The sequence below is a fragment of the Cervus canadensis genome, chromosome 10 (assembly GCF_019320065.1).
Source record: "Cervus canadensis isolate Bull #8, Minnesota chromosome 10, ASM1932006v1, whole genome shotgun sequence".
Classification (NCBI taxonomy): domain Eukaryota; kingdom Metazoa; phylum Chordata; class Mammalia; order Artiodactyla; family Cervidae; genus Cervus; species Cervus canadensis.
In genome coordinates this window covers 6,688,357-6,696,095 of record NC_057395.1, presented here as the reverse complement: position 1 = coordinate 6,696,095, position 7,739 = coordinate 6,688,357, and the positions used below count along the sequence as shown (strand labels likewise).

General features: G+C 39.0%; 1 long non-coding RNA gene across 1 annotated transcript; it reads right to left on the bottom strand.

Annotated features, from left to right (window-relative positions):
• Positions 1–2,048: 2,048 nt before the first annotated feature.
• Positions 2,049–6,730, bottom strand: LOC122447902. Its single transcript, XR_006271450.1, has 3 exons — positions 6,596–6,730; positions 4,455–4,548; positions 2,049–2,199 (listed from the first exon to the last, which is right to left on the bottom strand). It is a non-coding gene; the product is annotated as an uncharacterized LOC122447902 (long non-coding RNA).
• Between the last annotated feature and the right edge of the window lie 1,009 nt (positions 6,731–7,739).

Sequence of the window (7,739 nt, the reverse complement as noted above, 5' to 3'; positions counted from 1 at the left end):
ACTGCTATTACTTATTTTTTTTAAGATTTTTTGATGTGGATCTTTTTAAAAATCTTTATTGAATTTGTTACAATACTGTTTCTGTTTTGTTTTGGCTTTTCGGCTGCAAGGCATGTGGGATCTTAGCTTCCCGACCAGGGATTGAACCTGCACCCCCTGTATTGGAAGGTGAAGTCTTAACCACTGGACCACCAGGGAAATCCCCTAGAGCTTCCACTCTATGGACAAGATGACTATATTATCAGCACCACTCTATAGACGAGATGACTGAGATTCCATGATGCTCTTCCCAAGTCAATCCATATAATTGATTGTATTACAAAAGTGATTTAGAGACAAGTGATTTGTGTATATGATAAATATATATGAAACCATGTAAGTTTTGTCATGAGATTCTATCATTTCAATGCAAAAGAACCACCTTTCAAGAGTTACTTTGACTGTTAAAAGATTATCTCTATGCAATCTATTTAGGATGCTTTATCAAATTGATGTGTAAAGACGGACATTGGTAAATTTGACCTAAGTTTGAGAAAATTTAGTTATAAGACTGTAGTGTTACAGCATCTAGATCATTCAGGAAAACAACGTTGAGGGATATATAATGTTAGGGAGTTCCCTGGTGGTCCAGTGGCTAAGACTCTGTGCTCCCTCCCAATGCAGGGGGTCTGGGTTCAATCACTGGTCATGGAACTAGATCTTGCATACTGCAATGAAAACCTGGCACAACCAAATGAATAAATATTTTTTTTAGAAGAGAAGTAAAAGGTATACAACATTATGATTTATTTTACCTGTGACATCTGTAAGAGTTAATTGTTCCAGTTCATTTACTTTGCACTTTCAAAAATAATGTTGGGCCTGTAGGTGTAAAAGATGAGGAAGAAGCCCAGACACATTTTTTTTCCCTCCCCACAAGGAGCTTATCCAGAGACCATGACATCAGTCACAGGTATGGTAAGAATTGCTGAGGAGGGTTATAGCCACCAATGAGATCTTTCCTGAGATGTTGTGCTTGCAAAATCAACCCCCACAGACTCAGCAGCTACTCCGAATATCTCTGATTTTCCCTGAATCACCCATTACAGCCCTGAGAGCTGTTAACTGTGGACCTTAGGGTGAAAGTGAAAGTGTTAGTCGCACATCGTGTCTGACTCTTTGTGACCCCATGAACGGTGGCCACCTGGCTCCTCTGTCCATGGCACAGCCAAAAAAGGAAAAAATAAACAGACCTCCCCACCAAAAAAAAGAAAAGAACTTTACTTAAAAAAAATTGAGGTATAGTTAATTTATAGTGTTGTGTTAGTTTCATATATACAGCAAAGTGATTTAGTTGTACTATATTTTTTGGGATTTTTTTCCCTTACAAGTTATTATAAGATATTGAGTATAATTCCCTGTGCTATATACAGTAGGTCCTATACAGTTGTTTACCTATTTTATGTATCAGTTCAGTTCAGTTCAGTTGCTCAGTCGTGTCCGACTCTTTGTGGTCCCATGAATTGCAGCTCGCCACGCCTCCCTGTCCATCACCAACTCCCGGAGTTTACTCAAACTCATGTCCATTGAGTCGGTGATGCCACCCAGCCATCTCATCCTCTATCGTCCCCTTCTCCTCCTGCCCCCAATCCCTCCCAGCATCAGGGTCTTTCCCAATGAGTCAATATATAGTAGTGTGTATATGTCAATCCCAGATCCTAAGCTCTGATATATCTCTTCCCTATCATTCTATCCTGTTTGGTAACCATAAGTTTGTTTTCTATATGGACTTTTTTTTTTTTTTTCCTTCTGCCTAGTTCCAGTAATTTTCAATGACAGGTCAGATTCATATATTTTGGATTTTATCTCAATCTTTAATGACAGGTCAGACCCATATATTTTGGATTTTATCTTTTTTTTAGTTACTGATCATATTCTACATTGGAAAAAAACCTCCCAATCTAAATCAATATTTGTGTTCTAGTCTTTCTAAAAGAAGTAACAAAATAATTCATATATATATATATATATACACACACACACACACATGATGGTCTTGGTATGTTAATAGGATAATTAGTGATATCAAGGATTAAAATCCTTGCGGTGATAGTACAATGGAGGTGTTCAGCATTCTGAAGTTATCTTTGCTCATTTTCCTCTGTTCCTTTGCCAGTAAGTTCCATCAACTAAACAATGTCCCGAGGCCAAATTCAACACCTGGAGAGGAAAAGTACAGAAGTTTCATATTGTCAGTATCTCCAGGAAACTCCATCCAGAGGTTCTAAAGCTAATAATTCATCCCTCACTGATCCTCCCACCCCAAATGTTCACACACGGACACTCCCTAAATTAATAAGGAAAGACAATAGTATCATTCAGAGGTTTAGCAACAGCATAAGAGAGACTTTTGTGGGTAAACAAACAAAAAGTTTATTACACAAACAATGTTGACTGGAATTTTTTTTTTTTAAAGAAAATAATTCTGGGCTTCCTTGGTGGCTAGAGGTAAAGAATCCACCTGCCAATGCAGGAGACGTGGGTTTGATCCCTGGTCCAGGAAGATCCCACGTGCTGTGGAGCAACAAAGCCCATGCGCCACAGTGATTGAGCCTGTGCTGCAGAGTCTGGGAGCCGCAACGACTAAGCCCAAGCACCCGGAGCCTGTGGTCCGAGACGAGAGAAGCCCTTACACACAGCTAAGGACAGTCCCACTTGCCGTAGCTAGAGAAAGCCTGTGCACAGCAGTGAAGACCCAGCACAGCCAAAATAAAATAAGCAATTAAGTTTAAACAACTAATAAAAAGAAAGAGATTCCAGAACCCCACCATTATAATAAATTTCTGCCTATATGCAATAAAAAAATGCCCATTTTTTTTTCATTGAAGAAATGTGAGTTTTATTTCCACGTGCAGAATAAACTTATCATAAGCATGTTCTAATGGTGGCCAAATATGTGACCGCAGTTGGGACAGAGGAAGGCTTAGCAGTCGAGAGGCAGGAATTTGGATTCAGACTACCTGGGTTCATATATATGGCTCCATGGTTTATATACTTTGTGACCTTGGGCAAATTATTTAATGTCTCTGTTCCTTGGTTTCTCACAGGTAAGAAAAAAGTCCTTCAGTTAGAGATGTGCCTAAGCCAAAACAATTCATTGCAGATACAAAGACCCTATATCTAGTATCTTAATGCAAGAAATTAGGATAAGTTGATCAGCAAATTCAATGAGGAGGAGTGAGAAGTTGAAGGAGATGCAACTTTAGATTAATTGTTTCAACAGATCTTTTCAGATGATTGTGATGAAGTGAAAAGTGCAATATAGAAAGTATGGGATCTGGTAGCACAGGGTTTGATCTCTGGGTTGGGTAGATGCCCTGGAGGAGGGCATGGCAACCCACTCCAGTATTCTTGCCTGGAGAATCCCCATGGACACAGGAGCCTGGTGGGCTACAGTCCATGGGGTTACAAAGAGTCAGACACGACTGAGTGGCTAAGCATAGCACAGCATAGCACAGTACAGTTTTGAGTCTCTACTGGTTCAAAGTAGGTAAAAGGATAGTTGAAATTAACCTACCTGATAATACAGGATAGAAAAAGTACTAAATGAGTTAATTTTGTATCAGTTAAAGAAAAGGGAATTGTTGAATGTATCTCATGAAATAATATAATGCAATTAAATAGTACCTAACTAAATGCTCTATGAATGTCATATTTATGTTGTTGTTTAGTTGCTAAGTTGTGTCAGACTCTTTTGTGATCCCATGGACTGTACCCTGCCAGGCTCTTCTGTTCATAGGGTTTCCCACGCAAGAATACTAGAGTGTGTTACCATTTCCTTCTCTAGGGGATCTTCCCTACCCAGGGATCAAACCAACATCTCCTGCATTGCAGGTGCATTCTTTGCCACCGAGTCACCTGGGAAGCCCATACTTATATTCATATGTTTATATAAATATATTTATATCTGTATGTTTATAAAAATATTTTTATTTATATTTTTAATTGTATGTAATAATATGTATTTATTTTATATATTTGCTTTATGTATATATTAATATCATATTTATATTAAAATATGCTAGAAAACATTTATCAATGACATTATTTAGGGAACTAATATCAAAGCCTGTGCAGATGAAAAGATGATAACTTGAGGATTATCATCAAATATAGCTATCTCCTCCTTAACTCTTCCTTGTGCCTGGAGAAAGTGCCAGAGGACAGTGTTGTTTTAACCATTGAGAGTAAAGAAGATGCCAGAGATGTTCTGTAGAACATAGCTGGGATTCCTGATAGATACAGAGGGAATTACGCCACCTACTGAAGTTCTTCAAAATTTATCTCTTCATCATGAGAACTTAATGATCATAATAAACTTAATAAGATGTAACACTTCATAATCATTAATTAGTTAATCTGCAAAACATCTTTGTGAAGTAGAAAAGGGTCATTACCCTATTAGGATTACTCACAGGATTGACCAAGAATGCAGTGGAGACTCAAGTCATGAATCCCCAACATCAACTCTTCCACTTCCTTGAGTGACTCAGGAGAAATTTTGCCTGGCTGTAAAGATTGGAATACAGTGTTTTTGAGGAAGTCCTCAAGCACCTTATTACATCTATACTCTCTGCTTCAATCAGCCTTAGGGCCACTGATCTAAGTTCACAGCTGGTCAATTCTTACCAAGAGAAACAGAACACCCTAGAGGGAAGACTTTCCCTTATGTTGCTTGCATGGATGATCCTACACATTATGGGCGTCTTCAGCGGGTTTTGCCTATGCTCTCCTAACTTTATGGAGGAAATAGACATCCGACTTCTCTCTTTTGAAGGTAAAAGGAATTGGATCACTCTCCAAATTGCTTGATATTTTGCCCAAATTCATGATCAAAAGACAAGTTTACTCCAGATTGCTTTATGTTGTGTTTTAAATACATTCTCCTCTAATAAGTCTCATTTAGAGGTCTTAAAATACTCATCCAGACACAAAATCCTTCTGTCTTTATTTTTGTCCTTATGCGTGCCTACCTGCATGCTCAGTTTTTTCAGTCATGTCCAACTCTTTGCAACCCTTTGGACCACAGCCTGACAGGCTCCTCTGTGCATGGGATTCTCCAGGCAAGAATACTAGTGTGGGTTGCCATGTCCTTCTCCAGGGGATCTTCCTGACCCAGAGATGGAAACCTGCATCTCCTGAATCTCCTGTGTTGGCAGGAGGATTCTTACCAACTAGCACCACTTGGGAAGCCCTTATGTCTTTATATGTTGTAGTAAGCATAAGGGGAAAAACTTGATCCACAGCCTTAGTGCATGGAGGTTGATCTCAATTTTCTTTATAACAGCTGACCAGACACAAACTCTGTTTTCTCTGAATTGCTTTTAAGTCCAACCTGTAAAGTAGTTTTTCAACATGTACCAAAATCAAAGCAGAGACATTTAGGCACAGAGTGTATTCAGTAAAGTTTAAAATACCCACTTTTTTCTTTATTTAGCCTTTTGTCAAATATTTATCTACTTGATAAACATATATTTAAAGACTTCATACCAGGATATGTACCCAGTATGAAAAAAATCATATAACGCCTTCAGTTTATAAACAGTTTCATGTGGGTAATCCATTGGCTTTCCAGGTGAGCTCAGTGGTAAAGAATCTACCTGCCAATGCAGGAGATGCAGGTGATGTGGGTTTGATCACTGGGTCAGGAAGATCCCTGGAGGAGGAAATGGCAACCCACTCCAGTATTCTTGCCTGGAACAGTCCATGGACAGGGGATCCTGGCGTGCTTTAGTCCATGGGGTTGCAAAGAGTTGGACACAACTGAGCGACTGAGCACACACAACATGATCCATACTTTGAGATGGATAGAGCAGACTATCTGTTAAGAAAGGTGATTTAAGGCTCATTGTAGTCTAAATTCACATCTCCACATTGCTACATATAAGATCCATGCAACTGGAGAAATGTATTTTGTTTTCCTGTGCTTGAGTCATCTGTTAAATGGAAAATATAATCTCTCTGTCATGTTGTTATAAAGAGGATCAAATAAAATAATAGCTGTAAAGCAGTCAGGGCTTCCCTGATAGCTCAGTGGTAAAGAAGCTGCCTGCCAGTGCAAGAGACTTGGGTTCGAACCCTGGGTCAGGAAGATCCCCTGGAGAAGGAAATGGCAACCCGCTCCAGTATTCCTACCTGGGAAATCCCACGGACAGAGGAGCCTCGCGGGCTACAATCCATGGGGTCATAAAGAGTCGGACACGACTTAGCGACCAAACAACAACAAAAGCAGTTAATGTATTATTAACATTTGAAACACTGGATTAATAAAGGCTAACTAGTTTTATTTTAAAAATTTAAGGATTCCATTTAGACTGAAATTTACTTAGAAACAAATCTTTTAACCTGACTTGGTACATCTTTGAGCCAGGAACTTCAAGCTCCCTTTATATCTGTGATGCATTGAACAAAATTGCCTGAAAGTGTCTGTGGGTGTTTGCTCTGAGTTAACTAGATAGTTAACTAAGACCAGGAGATGGCCCCACTCCTCATGTCAGAGACTGCTCCCAAACTCAGCTTCCTGTGAAACCTGAGGTATCTCCCAAAGTACGCATACCCGAAATCCCGTTTGTCATCTGGATTTCAGGTGCCGGGCAGCTGGCAATACCAAAGGAGTCGCGTAAACAGCTGGTACCGCATTTCAAGTCGCCCATGTAATGTCCCACTGGCGAGGCTGCCTCCTCACTGTTGCCCTGGGAAAGGCTTCAGTGACAGGAGGCAATAGCCCTCTAGTGGAGCGCAGACCCACGTGCTAGGAGCAGAAGCGCTCGGGACCAGGTGTTCCTCTCCGTGGGATGAGTTGACTCACACCTTCTCTTCTCTTGCAGATCCAGTCTCACAGGTTTTCTTTGCCCAGTAAAGCCCACAATGTAGAAATCATCTTGAACCCAGCGCCCCACAGGTGGTGGCCCAGAAGAAACTCACTGGACATAATACCTCCATGCTTCGTTTCTTAAAGGATTTCTTTTCAGCTTGCTAAGATTTCCAGTGGGAATGCTAACACAATTGGCAGCAATCCTGGGTCCTCTGCATTCTGGAATTTACCGTTAGAACATTTCCTTCCGTCCTTCCTGGTATTAAAAAAAGAAAAAAAGCAAACCGGTTACTATTTTCATCCAATCAACTCTTCAGTGAAATAAAAAGGATTTTTCTTCACAAAAAGTTTATGGATTCATAGATGGCAGACATTCTTGATTAAAAGAATGCAAATAATTTAGGAGATTTAAAAACAGTCTTTTTAGTTCTGTTACTCCGGTATTAGTGCAATAATTTGCTTTTGCTTTTTACTCTCATGGGTAAAATAAACAATGTGATTCTAATCATGTTCACTATTTTGTTTAGAGATATAAATAATCAAAGCTATGGTAACATATTTTTCCTGTGTTATAAAGTTTTTTTTAAATCCCATAGCTTGATGAAATATGTGTATCATGTGTCTACATGCTTTATGAGGTTGATAAGAGAAATATTATAGCACAATGTAAAAAACAATTTTCATTTCTTTGACACAGGTTGGACTGAAGTTTTTCTTTTTTGTCTTTATTGGTAGTTTTTATGTAATCTTTTGTGAATTACTTCTTAATATTATTGAAATAGCAGGTATTATCTGATCATATTTTTCAGTTTGAAAATTCTTTTTATATTGACAGTTTAAATCAGTATCTTCAGATATTTTATCATCTGGTCATTTCTCCACTTGT